Genomic DNA, 16,257 nt, shown 5'->3' with positions numbered 1-16,257 from the left:
CCCACCCTCTACGTTTTCATCCGTTCTGAATTGACGCTCTTGCCCTTTCAATTTCCTAAAATTAGACTTTTAACGTCTATTTTTCTAATACCCTTGCTTATTTACCTCACCCACCGATTCTCGATTTCTAAACCATGTTATAGTAAAGTGAAATTGTCTTCCATTCTAACTTCTTTATCAATTATTGTACTTATATCGATTGCTTAAAGCATAACATCCACGAGATTCAATATATTACTATTTCGTCGACACACTATCAACCACCAAACCTAAAGTAATATTATAACGATCGAAAATATCATTTATGATTACGATAATTAATTTTACCTCTTATCCACTAGTTCCATCAATTGCTTGAAACACTTTCCTCGTGGATTTATGGCACTATTACATGATTAAGAGAGTCATATATGATTGAATTATATTGAATTACTATTTTAGCCCCCACTCACCATTCCATTACTTAAAACAATGGCCACTGCGAAACTTAAGACAATACTATAGTAGTAGTTGAGAAAACTATCTAATAATTCAAAATGTTTATTTACTCTTTTACCTCTTCACCCACCACGCCAATTGATTACTCCAAATATTGTTGCCCACAAAGCTTATAATATAAAAATAATTATCTACTATTTTGTTTTTCACTTGTCACATTCATTACGTCCTCGAAACATCAATGCTTATATCAATTAAGTAAATACAGTTATAGTTTATAATGGGAAGTTTTTAATTAATATTTTCCCAAAAAAAAAATTGTTTCTATTACTTTCTTACCATAATTCTAATAATTTCAATGACATATTATAATTATTTATTTGAAAATATAATTATGAAGCAAATTAAGAAATTAAATCAATGAACAATAAATAAGGCATGATCGTGTGCTCTTATTTTCTCGTAAAATGTTAATTTTACTTTTCTTGTAATTAAATGTATGCAATTAAGAGATAACAGTTTGTTGTCTAATTAATAAAAATGTTGTAGTATATGAAAATTTATTAGTAAATTAGTTTTTTTTTTCTTATTGAGTTGTCTCACTAATTGATCAAATAATAAATCATTATGCACTAAACTTTTTACCCTAAGTGACTCTCAATCATTCAACAAACGGCTAATCATGTCATCATGCCATCATGCACTACTAAGGTCCCTTAGATTATACAAAAATGATATAAAAATTTTCTTATTTTTTAAATGATATGGTTGACCTTGCTCTTATTTAGTTGACAAAATCAACTTAAATCTATATAGAGGCAAAGTTTTAACCCATCTTGAATCTCTATAATTTTGCTTTATTAGCCTTTTTGTGAATTACTATTATTTTACAATCACATATACTTATTTTAAGCTCTTAAATCTTATCTAATTGTCTTTTTCTTCCCACTACTACCATTTATACACTATGATTGCAATATCTTTGCATGTGACACATTACTATCCATCTTCATCCCTAAGCAATTTTCATAGCCACCCAAAAAGTTACCCCCAAAATCTTTTATTGCAACCATTCATAGTAGTTGTTTCCTTAATTACCACTAAACATTACTATTTTTCAACATCATTATGATAACTAATTGTAGACCCACCTCCATTTTCATAACATAACAATCAACCAATAATAAATTATCATTGTTATGTTTTATTTTAAATTTATCAATCTTTCTTGAATTAAAAAAAATGCATATTTAAAAAGATCAAATATAATTATTTTAATTAAAATATTGCCATTAATTTTTAATTAAATTTGAAGTCAAACTTTTGAAATCAATACTTAAAGTTGTGAAGCCTAACTAACCAAACTCAATTATACACTCAAGAAGGAGTAGAGAGGGATCTATGGAAGGGGTGTGAATTGAGTGTTGGTTAATTTTTAAAATTTTTGCACAAAAATTGACAAGAACAAATAATAGTAATATATAAATACATATTACAACAAAGTAAAATGAGATAGAGAGTAAGAGATATTTCAAATAGAGATTTATAGTGGTTTGACAACTATCTATGTCCACTCCCTCTAACTTCTTCCTAAGTTTGGAGGTATCTTTATTGTATTAAGTGTTTTCTCGATCAAAGCTTTTAATGATATTGTACACTTGGATTTCAAGGTTCTAATAAACTTTTAAGTTTTTGAAGAGTATCCTTCAACTCCTCACACAAAAGCTCTCTTAAGTACAAGGTTTATTGAATGAATATAACTCTCATAAAGAATAGAATTTACAAGTGAAATGGTTCTAATGCAAGTGCTCTTAATAAGAATAAACAATTTAAGAAGGCTAGACAAGTAATAAATGTAGTTTGCAATTCTTTGTTGATAAATAAATGCAGCTAGTGTCGGGTATATATAAGTTTTGGGGTTAAACTACCCTTTAAACACAAGTTCCCTAAAGAAGTTTGACTATGTGTTGACTATATGAATGGTTGTTAGAATATTAAATGTGTTAAACTATTAATTTTCCTAAAAGCTTAAATTTATAAGATTTAAGTTCATAATATATATCATACACTCCACCACCCTCTCTCACATGTAACCTTTTTTTTTTTTTTTTTTTAGCTCACACGTAGGCTTCATAAAATTGTAAAAATAAGCGTAGGATGGTGAGGTTTCATCAAGGATTTGGTAACATGTCGAACTACCAATTTTTCTAAAAATTTAAACTCGTAAAATTTGAGTTTATAATGTATATCACACTATAAAAAAAAAATGCATTGTAAGTTATTGTTAAAAAGCAAATTATAGAAGATGTTGACCACACACAAGAGCTTTTGGGGTCAAATTAACTATCCTTTAGACATAAGTTTTTGATAGGAGGTTGACTGTATGATTAGTCGTTAGAATATTAGATGCATTATAGGTTCTTGTTAGAGAGCAAATTGTTGAAGAGGTCAACCACATGGTAGGCAAAAACATTTTTCATGAATTTTCCATTTTAATATAAAATAGAGCAAGTGGTTGACCCATAGATTGACCACATGCGTTGTAGAAATGCTTTTGTTACTATCCTAGCTTCGTTTTGGGAACTTTTGACACCCTAAAATCTCTTTAACTTTGAAGTCAATTCTTAAGGGTTTAAACTAGCTTTCAATTGCAATTTTCAAGTTAAAAAGTCTTTATTTATCTTTTCACCTCTTAAGAACCTTAAATTTGATTTTCCATGAAAAGTCAGGTTTAAGGTAGTCTTTAAACTTTGACAAAAAGAAACAAAATTTGGTTTTCCATCGTTTTTGGGTAGAGATTATGGTGATTATATCGAGGTGGAGAGATTTAATAACTTTAATAGTCTTGTATCACTTAGATAAGGTTTTTGTTGTCCTTACATGACATACATTCACTTAACTTATAATCACGAACACTAAGAGATACTATAATTAAGGACTTTCACTCATTGTGTCTTGCTTTTTTTATTTTTTGAGATGTGAGGATCACTTTAACTTTAGCATATGAAAATAATACCCACTTTTTGAACCTATGCACTTAGGCAACAAAAATATTAGTATTCTTAACCTTTGAATTGTTGTCATCAAAATTTGGATCACTTGACCTTATGCTAATAAAAGCTAAACTAGTAATCTTTTTAAGATTATAATGTATGGGAGGAGGACAATAACTTTTAGATTTTCTCACCTAATCCTTTTAAGGTTTCTATTGTTTTGAGAAACTTTTATATATGAAAAATCAACCTTAATATGATCACTAATGGGTTGGACATTTTAAACCAATCAAAAAAAAAAAATCAATTTTAAAAATCCTTGGATTGATCACTTTCCGAAGGGGACAATCTTTTAATATCCTTTAACCCACATGATGTTCAATAACAAATTTCATTCATACTATTTGAAATTTTATTTTTGAATTTCATTTATTCATAATTTTTATTCCCATTTATTCATAATAGGAATAAGAAAACTATAAATAATGAACAATTTGTAAAAGAAAACAATACACAATATATTTAAAAAACGACTACTAAATTTATGTGGAAAACACCCATTGAACTGAACCACGGGTCTCAATTGATGATAGATAAAATCTACCAATTATGAAAAAGAGTATATAAATTTACATGACCTAAATAAATGTTATCTCCTCCAAATGGTCTTATATTATTTAACACAAACTTTTTTTTCGTCTTTAATATGGTACTTCATACTCCTTAATGGATCATCTCAAATTATACCGAGGGATGTAGATGGACAATCTTTTTGTTCTTCCATTAAAAGGACTTTCAAAATCTATAAGTATTTTTTTTCATCTTATAGAACGGGTGATTTTTTTTTACTTGTGAATAGTAAATATTAAAGAGAAATTTTACTTTACTTTTTATATTATACATGCATTATAATTGAAATTAAACAATTAACTAAATACATTTTAAACATTATTTTATATTAATTCAAATAATTTAAAATGACAAACTTGAAGTTAATTAAGAGGTTTTAATATAAAGCTAATATGAATTATAAAATTACCGATATTTCTATTTTACAAATAATGCATTAAAGTAGAGTCAAATTATTTCTCCAAATTTTAAGGCTATATTTGGTTTTCAGAAAAATTTGAAGGAAAATATTAGGAAAAGAAAATAAAAAGGAAAGAAAATGCCAAAAAAAAAAAAAAGAGTTAAAGTCAATAAATTATTATTTTTATTACTTTAAACTCATTTTATTTATTTTAACTCATAATTATAAAGGTAAAATAATTTTAAAATGCATAATTTTTTTAACTAATTTTAATTATATTTAATTTTATTTGGAATTTTCTATGGAACAACCAAATATGATAAAATCGTTTTCCTTGATATTTTTTTCTTTTTTTTTAGTACTTTTCAGGAATTAAAACATGACCTAAAGGAAATCAATATAATATCTTAAAACACAAAAAAATAAAAAAAGCTTATGTAAAATTCGTAGAAGATTGGGTAAGAATAATTAGGTTATGTTTGATTTCCGAAAAATTTGAAGGAAAATATAAGAGAAATAAATATAAAGAAAAAATAGAAGGAAAAGAAAAATAAAAATAAAAGAGAAATAAAATATAAAGGAAAAGTAGAAGGAGATAAAAAATGAAGAAAAATAAAACATAGATTAAAACTCAATAAATTATTTTATTTCTTACTTCAAACTTATTTTTTTCATTTAAACTCATTGATATAATAATTAAATAATTTTAAAATATATAAAATTTTAACTAATTTTAATTATATTTGATTTTTTTTTAATATTTTTCATAATATAATCAAATATGAAAAAAAAAACTATTTTTTTAATATTTTTTTCTTTCTTTAGCATTTTCCGGCACCAACCATAACCTTAGAATTTTGAATACATTTTCATAAATTATGAATTCCTAAATACTAATCCCCAAAAAAAAAAAAAAAATAAAGAAAGGAAAAGGAAAAAAAGGGTATGTGAGTCATTTAATTTGAAAGGGCAAAAGGGAGAAAAAAAAAAAGGAAAAGCAGGGGGAGGAAGGTTTGACTTGGCAGGGCGAAACCCAAAAAGTAGGATATATCTCCATCGTAAGACTGCCCCTCACGGATCATGGTCGGGTATCTTTCATCAACCAGACAAGATCCGACTTTAGGAAACCCAGTTGGACGGCCAGGATTCAATTATTTTTATACCACATTAGTCAAATGTCCACCCCCCACATTTCTCTATCTATCTTTATTTTGTCCTAATCCTCATACCCTCCAGGCCTCCACCCCCCATTTATTTAATTTTAATATCACCAAGTGGCCGAGGAAGCTTTTCCCACTTAGTCAAAAAAATACCCCACTTTATTTATTGTTATTAATAAAAGGTCGTTTTTCAACATTAAAAAAAGAAACAAACAAAGAAAAGGACAAAGAGAGAGAAAGGAGGATTTTGCATGTGAAGGCGGGAAGATGTAGAATTTCCCATATATATATATATACCATAGATAATATGGAGAGAGAGGGAGAGAGAGAGAGAGAGAGAGATGCTGGTGTGGCTAAGTCAAAGTTGTTGTTGGGAGGGCTGATTCTATGAACATAACGACAAAGGCATGTTGTGCCACGCCCTCCCTGTGACTTCCACATTCCCTCTCATTCTCCCTCTTTTACTGTTAGAAATTTTTTTGAAATATTTATTGGTATTGTAATTTGTTTAGATAAATTTATTAAAGTGCTTTCAAATTATGCACATGATTAAAAACATTAATGACAAGGTTTTTCATTATTTATGTAATTTGGTATTATTATTTTATTTAATTATTTATAGTACATATCTAATTGATAACATTTATATATAGGAATTACAAATATTTTCACAAGTAAAAACATTTCCATAACCCATGAACAACATATTATAAGACTTTTGATTTATTATTATTACGGGTAGCACTAAAAAAATCGAGGTGCAGCCCTAATTAAAGGTTTTGAGGGACCAACACTAGATTAATGAATCTTTAAGGATCCGAATCCTATTCAAACTACATCTAACTCAATATTGTCCAAGCTAGGAGGGTACGTGGGCAAGCTCGACCATAAAGGCTTTAAGGTTATAAAAGGTATTCTACCACTAGTCCATGCATACATTAAATGTTTAAGAAGAAGAACTTTGACTCTCTTTGTTAGTAATGTGATAAGTTTGGGATGAATATGAATATGTTCAAACGGGCTTAATTTTTTTAAAAAAATCCGAGATGTCTTCGAGGTGGGATATGACTTTTTTAGAATGAGTTTATTTATGTATGACTTTTCTAGAATATGTTAGTATGACTTTGTACTTACCTTACCCCAATTATATATAATATTAAATAAAAAAATATTTTAATTAATTGTTTAACTTTAAAAAAAGATAAAATATTACATTTTATAAAAATAAATTATAAATATTTACAATTTTTACAAATTGTATTTATTTTTAAAGAATTAAAAATTTTAAAAATAAAAAATTGAAAAAAAAAATTTTAACATGACAAGGCAAGACATATAATAGAATTTTCTACACTTGTCCAGCATTACCTTTCTCTATTTATTTATTTATTTTTTGGGCAAGAATAAGAATATATATAAATAAATAAAACTAGATTGAGAGAAAACTTATCCGTTTTTTACTCGTCTTATTGTCATCCCCGATCATACGCAAAATGTGTAAATGGTGTAGGCGTTTTGATTGGTCTTTTATGACTTTTCAGTTGATTGGTATTTTAAGATGAGTGATTTAATGATGAAAATGAAATTAATAGAATTTTGTAATTTTCTATAAATTAGGGTGCAGCTGTCTCACGACTGGCTAGGGCGCGTGAGACTGAGAAAGAGTCAAAACTGGTAGAGAGGAAACCCAAGTTGAAAAAAATAAAAACAAAAAGAAATAGGGGAATAAATAAAAAGACAAAAAGAAAATTTTTAAAAAAATAAAAAATAAAAAGGGAATTCAGTAGAATATAAGGAAGATGGGTCCACGGAGGGTGAGTTGGTCAACGACTCATGACAGAGTCCTGATAGTGTGGGCCCTACTTTTTTCTGATGTCATCCCTTTCGTCTTTTTCCTCAAAATCACACTATCAAACACATGTTATTTTCTCATTTGGACTGGTTGGACGGAAGGAAAATGTTCTGGGTACGCTCACCTGTCTCGGGTTCTCAGGTCCATACCCTATATTCATGTCACGTGATTGACGACATGTCCCCTTCAGAACATTTTGGTAGCAGGGAAATGGTAATAATTGGCTAATAGCATATTAATCAATAATGAACAGGAAAATGCTACTTTCTAATATGGTATTTATCAAGTTTATAATCTCGAATTATATAGTTTATGTTTGGTTTCCATGAAAATTTTGAGAGAAAATAAAAAAGAAAAAAATAAAGAGAAAAAATAGAATAAAAGAAAAAAGTAAAAGAAAATACAAAATAGATTTAAAATTAATAAATTATTTTTTATATCTTATAAGTTTTATTTGTTTGTAAACCTAAACATTTTTAACTAATTTTTAATATTTTTAAATATATTTTAAAAATAAATTTTATATGTAGTGTTTTATTTTTAATATTTTTATATGTTTGTATAATTATTTTTTAAAACAACCATATAAAAAAAAACAATATAAAGATATTATTTAAAAACACTTTTTTTTTTTTTTAAAAAAATAGAAAACAGTTTTTGGTTACTAAAAATGTTTTCTCGATTTTTTTGTTTTGGAGAACATAAAATTGTTTCTAAAAACAGTTACCAAATAGACTCTTATAGTTTTTATTTTTTATTTTTATTTCCTTAGTATTTTTCAAAAATCAAATATAATCATAATACAATTTAAACCATTGGATGAAGGTCTCCATAGGTAAGGGAACCTAATGATTCAATGTACTAATATATCATATTAGAGATATGCAACACTATCTTCTCACTTCCAACCAAAATCTTTAGAATTGATAAAAAAGAAAAAGAAAATTTGAACCATTTTATATTATTTTCACCATATATTATAGGCTTTAAAATTTTTTGTTATTTCTTTTTGAAAAAAAAAAGAAGAGATTTAATTGGCCAGATTTAATTGTTAATAATGAAGCAAAGTTTCAATTAAACAAAACTTCTACAATTTTATTAATTTTAAATGGGAATTGTAAATATAAAAATGTTCTAATTTAATTAACTCGTTAATTTTTTTATAAATTTATTTAATGACGTTACATATTTTATTTTTATAAAATAATAAAGATCAATATGTATAGGATTAAACAAAAAACATAGATTAATATTTACAACCATAAAGACGTTACATTAAAGTTTTACAGAATATGACGTTACATTAGAGTTTCATAGAACATGTCGTTCATCATTCATAACAACTTATAGAATGAGTTATTGATATTTATATTTACAAAGACTTCAACCAATGAACTATCGAGTTTGTGGTTTAAAATATGTGTACGACTTGTCTCGAAGAAATGGATGTCACAAATAGTGTGATTCCAAGAAGCGAGTCGCATTCGTCTTTGTAAGTGGGAGTGTGTCACATTTGTCTTTAACATGTGGAATTGATAATATTCTTAGATGAGATTCTAGTCAATAGATGATATACTCAAATTCTATCCAAGTGATATATTACATTGCCGCCTTGAATCTATTACAAGTGAAGTTGGAGGACACATGTGATATTCTACTTGAGTAATAAAATTCTTAATTGTTTGTTCCTATAATTGCCATGTATAGAAGATGTGATGGGGTATGCATTTAAAGCGTCGTGATAACGCATCTTTAAAATTATAAAAAAATAGAAAATGAATGTCAAAATAGTTGTCATTTGAATTTTAGAACTTATTCTTTACACTTCTTTTGGCTTTTCACTTGTCATTGTTTTGGTTTCTTTGGCTACTTTTTATTTATTTATTTATTTTTATTCATAATTGTGACTTTTCTTTATATTTTTTTGTCTTCTCCTATAAGATGGTGCTTCATATGCCCACTTTCAAGTCGATCAAGTTTACTTTCCACCGTCTACTTCATATTCCTACTTACAAGTCGATCAAGTTTACTTTCCACCGTTTTCTATACTTTTTTTTTTTTTTTACTTGGACTCTTTTCAATTATTTACTAGTGTCATCAAGGTGTTGATAGGATGTCACCATTAACATCAAATGTCCGTGATTTGCGGCTTTATGAGATTCTATTTCTTTACTTCTTAAAGAAGACAAAAAAGAAAAAACTTAAAGAGTTTTTGTTAAATCAACTTAATAACTTAATATTACTTAATAATTTAATTTAATAACATGTTAAACATATTTAGTAAAATAACTTAATATCACAACTTAAAGTTAAAAAGAACTTTAAGTATTAAATCAAAATAGTTAAGTTGTTTTTAATTTCAATTTTTTTGTCACATTTGTCCATATTAATGAGAGTATATTTTACAACCATGACTCCACATTTATGACTCATTTTTTAGTATTATCTTATGTATCTATAGTACTTTAATTACGAAAAGTTTAACCAACACATTTATTATTTAAGATTAATGAAAATAAAATATTAATTAAAATTAATGAGGGTAAATATGTCAATTTAATGATATAAAATAAATTTTATATTAACTTCACCAAACAACCTTTAATACTTAAAGCAACAATTAGATGAAAAGTTTTAAGTTAACAACTAGTATAATTTAACTTAAAGTCAACTTAAATTATTATGTAATAAACATTAAATTTTACTAAACACCTTCCACTTTCTTCCATTGAAAAAAACTTATTTATTAGACCTTGATCTATCCAACAATAATAAAAGTTAGGAGCATATTTTTGTTGAGATCTCAAATGATTTAGAAGTAGAACTATGGAATATGTGTAGTTGGTAGGTTTGTAACACTTCACTTTTTTCTTTGACAAACTTGTATGTAAACTTTTAATTTTACTCGGTCTATGTTGTTTTTTTTTAGAGGATTGTGACCAATTTTGCTTTTTTTTTTCCCCCAAATTGAAGATTACTAGTGTTGATAAATGCAATGTAGAATGGAAGTAAAGAAAGCGAGTGTATCATTTAACATAAAATTGTGAATGAATCATTTACAACTTCCTTCATGGTAAAATCAGGTTCATTAATTCTAAGAAACCTCTAAGGAGTCAAAAGTACTCCTTCCCCAAATTTAAGATTCTTCATACCATAAACAACTTAGAGTCATCCCATGATATTGACCGATTTGAAATAAAAAAAAACTTTATTCTTCCAAATCTAGGCTTCAAACAATTGAGTAACATGTTTCCATAAAAAGTGTTGCAAAGGAGAAGTCATCCCAACAAATTGCATGTATAAAATAAGTTAGGATTATGTAAATCAACCCCAACTTGTGAGGTCTCACTTACTAGAAGTGCCTATAAAGGAGATAGGGAATACCTTGGAGGAATTTGGTTCTCCTAGCCTATGGTCCAAGCAAGTGAAGACTCCAAAATGGTAGATGTTAAAGGCTCATCATCTCAGACACCTTCACTTGACTCTCAAGTTCCTATGTATAAGCAAATTCCACAACTATTCAATTATTTGATAGAGTTATTTCCATTAAACTTTTCAAATATCTCCATACTCTTCTTGACTTAGGACATGGAACACTTGAAAGTAATTCTTGCCTATTTTCTTACTTTAGGGCTGGTGGGTGGAATTGTTATAATAAAATCTCTTCTTTCTTTCAAGTAATATCTTCTAATACACCACATTGGCCTTTTAGTCTCTAAAATATTCCTCGTTCAATATATTGTTTAGTAGCATATCTTTTATATATGCATCTACATTTTTTCTAAGTATATGGTCGTATATTTTTATCATAAAAAGTCAATAAGTTGCTCTTACATTCTTTAATCTAAAAGACATCACTATATAACAGTTGCGACCTCTGTCTACAATAAAAGTTATCTTCCCATAATCTAGCTCTTTCATTTTTATATGGTTGTAACTTGAGTAAGCATCTAGAATGTTAGTCTCCAATGAATGGTTATTGATTTATACAACATAAGAGAAAGTAATTTTTTATGTAGACTTTGTTTAAATCCATGCCTTTTACATATACACATCATTTTTCCATTTTTATCAAGGACCACCACAATATTGGCAAGCTTAACTTAGGATTTTCACTTCCCTAGTAAACCTACCCTTGCTTTGGACTTCTCAATTAATCATCTTCCTTTTCATTGGATTTGACTTCCAAGTATTTTGCCTTATTAACAAGTATGTCCTTTTGACATTTAATCAATGCATAATTTCATTCATACACCATGCAGAAGTGTGTTATTAAGTGTTTAAGAAATGAATAAGTTCTAACTTATTATTTGATATAAAAAATTTCCAATCTCGACTTCTTTTTTGAAAGAGCAATCATCATTGATTATCACATTGGTTTCTGTTACATAGATATAAACTTTAATTCTATCATACTCAATGAAAGAACACAAAGATAAAACAATTCATATATGTTTTAATATGGTCAATCAACTATATATATATTAAATCTTGAAACATCTTATGTTTACTCTTTTTTATATCTACACTTTATACCATTAGTCTTTGCTCCGCCATGTGTTTTTTTATTTTTCCTCACATATTTACTTACTTAGTATAGGTTTTACATGCTCATCTCTATCTCATATATTTTTTCTTAATGATTTAGAATATGTATAGAGATATTCTTAAAAACTTTCTTTATTTTATAAAAAAAATCTCATATGATAATAATATATACATACACACATACGTATGAAATGTTTTACAAAAAGAAATATAAAATTCCATCTTATATTACTAAATGTTTAAAGGTAAAACTACCTATTCTTGAGCAATTCATGATATTATCATTAAATTCTACTTGGGCATTGTTTTGGGTGACCACCTAGGTTGAGTTGATTTCTTTTGGTTGAAGGTTAGGAATGGTATGCTTGTCAAGCTCTTGGGATTTGTCTCATCTTCTTCCTTACTACTTGTTGTAATTCCTATTGATCTTGACTTAAAAATTTAGGTTTCTTAAACAACTCTTCATAGTGACATAATAACAACTTTTGGATGAAACATGGTCTCGTGAATCAAACTCTTCCCTCAAATTGCATCTATGGAGAAAAGTACATCAACCATAAATTCTACTTGGGCATTATTTTGGGTGACCACCTAGGTCAAGTTGATTACATTCGATTGAAGGTTAGGAATGGTTTGCCCATCAAGCTCTTGGGATTTGCCCACTTCAAAATTGGATAATGGTAGGGTGATGATATATCAACACACTATCATGAAATTAAGAAATTCCATAATTTGATCAAAGCAAAATATGAGATCATCGTTTTGAAGTTATCTAAAATCATCAGTTAGATTCTAAGTTTGACTTGATGAACTTTTTCTATGTTTACTATCCAATGGTAACAATTTTTTCCTTCTATTGTTTTAGAATTCATTTTCTCCCCATCATGAACTTTTATTGTAATTTTGCATTCCATTGAAGGTGTCATCCCTACACCTTCCACTATGCTATGTTTATTTGGAACCTTCTTAATACTAGCAATGTCACATTGTTCTAGTCGACCTATTATGAATGTCTTCACCATGAGTTTTGAGCTTATGCTCTCATCAATAGTATAATTATAAACACAATGATAATCACAAAAATTGAGTTTAATCATTCTTAGAGTGATCTCATTATGCTAGGTAGGCTAATTGAAAATTTTGAACTTTTAAAGTTCTTAGAAGACTTAGTGATATGGAGAATTTAGTTTTGTGAGGACCAAGTCTACTTCCTTATTTTAATGCCTAGTATGATTGCCACCATTTTTATTCCTTAGTTTTCACCCTTGTTTTTCTCTTTGTACTTTGTTCAAGCTAAATACAATTTTTTGTTGTTTGTCCATTACAATCGTAACTTTTGGGAAATAAGGTAACAAAGCCTTTTTCTGGCAAGGTGTATGTATATGTTTTCAAAAGAATCCTCCATTTTAGAATCTCTTTTCTTATGAGACACTTGTATGGGTTAAAGCATGCTAAGAAGCCCCTTTTGAACATGATTATGGTTGTTATATCATCATAGTTTTCCACCTATATCAACATCATACTAAATCTCCTAACATAGTCACAAATAATTTCTCCAGTTACTTTCCTAATGTTGAACATTAGATTCATATCTCTTTATTGTCTTAACGAGCACATGTACTAGGAGATGAATAAGATATATAACTCCAAAAAAGCATAAATCAATTCTATACCAAGTTTTAAAACCTTACACAACTCTGACCCTTGCAAACCAAAAAAGAAGGTATTGCAAAGTTGCACATTATTACCATGTGCTAACACCATCAACTATTGAAACTGTATTACATGATCGACTGGATTCCAAGCCTATCACATATCTTGAATTTGAGGAAAATAAACCTATGAGGTACTTTTACTTCCCACACATATTTTATCAAGAGATTAAATTACAAGCCCCTTAACTATCACATAAGTAATCTATTAAGACCTCTTTTCCTTTGTTGTGCTTACTTTGGCCTTCAACTCATCAAGTTGTTGCTTCAATGCCTATTTCTCTCTATGAAGGTGGTTAGTTCTATTTTTAATTGAATTATCTACTTCCATCATCAAGGCATATTCTTATTGCTAGGATTAATGCCCCATATTTATTGGTTGGAATGATGACAAAGAGTTGGAATATTTGGCTAAGTGCTTTGCAAAGCTACTCATTATTGTGACTTAAAACTTCATTATGTTGAATAATAGCTTAAAGTTGCTATTCCAATTGAACATATCAACACTCAAGTCAATGTTACATTGATAATGGGTTCATACTTGACATGTTTGTTTCTTGAAAAAATTAAGAAAAAAAAAAGAAAAAAAAAATAAAAAACATACATTTTTCCTTCTCAACCATTAAATGAAAACATCAAACAAACCCAATCTTACAAACAAAATGTAAAAAAAATAAAAACCCTAAAACAAAATCTTAGAGAAATCCAATCTTGAAAACAAAAAATAAAAAACAAAAACTGAATAAAAGAAAACACAACCATGGATTAAAGATTTCTTTCTTTTGAAAGTGTTTGCTATTGATTCTCTTAATATGATAATCATTCACAAGCACAAGCAAAAAAATAAAAAATAAATGAAAGTGAGGAAAGAAACTAGGATAATGAGATATTAAAAAAAAGGAGAATTATCGAATAAGGTAGGCTGGAAAAAATAATTACTATGAAGGCTCACTCATTTAGAGGATAATTTTACTATTGAATATGTTTTCCGTATTATTTATAAATAAATTGAGATTGTCAATGATGTGGGGCTCATACATGATGATAAGTACAGGTTAACAGGTAATCGACAGTACATTCTTAGTTTGAAAAAATTGTTGTTCATTTTTTAACAATTAAGTGACTGTTTAAAAATTTGTTATTTTTTTTTCAAAAAAATTGAGAATTTTTAAAGAACCTTGTAAAAAAAAATAATTTTCAATATCTCATAAATAAAAACCATATCCTAAAGTTATTATATCGTTTCATATATAAAACATACAATTAAAAACTTTGTTATCATAATATAATGAATAATTATTTTTTATGAGCACTCATCAATTGAATAATATATAAATATTCAATTAACTAACACATACATATTAAATGGAATAACTCACAATTATTCATTGGGTAATATAGCATGTGAAAAAATTAAATAAAAATAAATTAAATTATGTTGTAATATATTGATATATTGTAATGAAAATGTATTTATATTGTAAAGATAATGCATTTATATTGTACCTATATTTAATTACAAAAGTAATAATTTTAAAAATATTTATTCATACCCTATTGATATTAACACATCGTATCAATATATTAACAACATTTATTTAGTGTTTTGAAAGTATTTAATAATTTTTGTATATATATATATATATATATATATATATATATATATAAAACTACTAGTCTCATGAATTCAAATTAGTATTCATTTGGTTTCAGAAATTATTTATGATATAGGTATGTTATGAAATATAGTATGATCATACAAAATTATCATTTTTATAAAAAAATTCCTAATTAGATTTTATTATAATGCACGTGTATTTATATTGTAATTATAACATATTTTGTTATACCTATATTTTATAATAAAAGTAATAATATTGAGGATCACCTTTTATACCTTATTAATATTCAACATATCAAATATATTAACATCATTCACTCCATGAGAAAAAAAAAATTTATATGAAAATTATAAAAAGAAAACACTATGCAAAGGAAAAAAAATCATATAAAATTTTTAAAATTATTTTATTATAAAAATAAAAAATGATTAAACCTTCTCTATTATTTTCTTATTCTTTTTAGAGAATCTGAATGAAAAATTAAACATTTTATCTTCCTTGAATTTAATACAAAAACATAATTTATCAATTTAAAATTATAATATATATATATATATATATATGAAAAAAATCATTATTTTTATTATATAATTATAAAACTTATTTTTTCTTAATAAAATTAAAAATTAGAATACAAATAAAAAATGTAAAAAAAAACAATAAATGATATTTTGAAAATATTTTTTAAAAGTATTTTTGTTTTAAATAGTAAATTTAAATAACAAATTATATATAATTGTAAGGGTTAAACTCAAAATTTTGATTTAAAATTTGAATATCAATAATTACAATAAATGTGGGACCCATATACCATAAATGTATTGACAAATCAAGTGAAGTGTTTTAAATGCTTTGAATTTTAAAAGTTTTAGTTAAAGGGTAGTTTTGGTATATTAAGTCAA

The sequence above is a fragment of the Vitis riparia genome, chromosome 2, assembly GCF_004353265.1.
Source record: "Vitis riparia cultivar Riparia Gloire de Montpellier isolate 1030 chromosome 2, EGFV_Vit.rip_1.0, whole genome shotgun sequence".
In the NCBI taxonomy this organism is placed as follows: domain Eukaryota; kingdom Viridiplantae; phylum Streptophyta; class Magnoliopsida; order Vitales; family Vitaceae; genus Vitis; species Vitis riparia.
The sequence above is the reverse complement of the archived record's forward strand: the minus strand, read 5'-3'. Positions refer to the sequence as shown.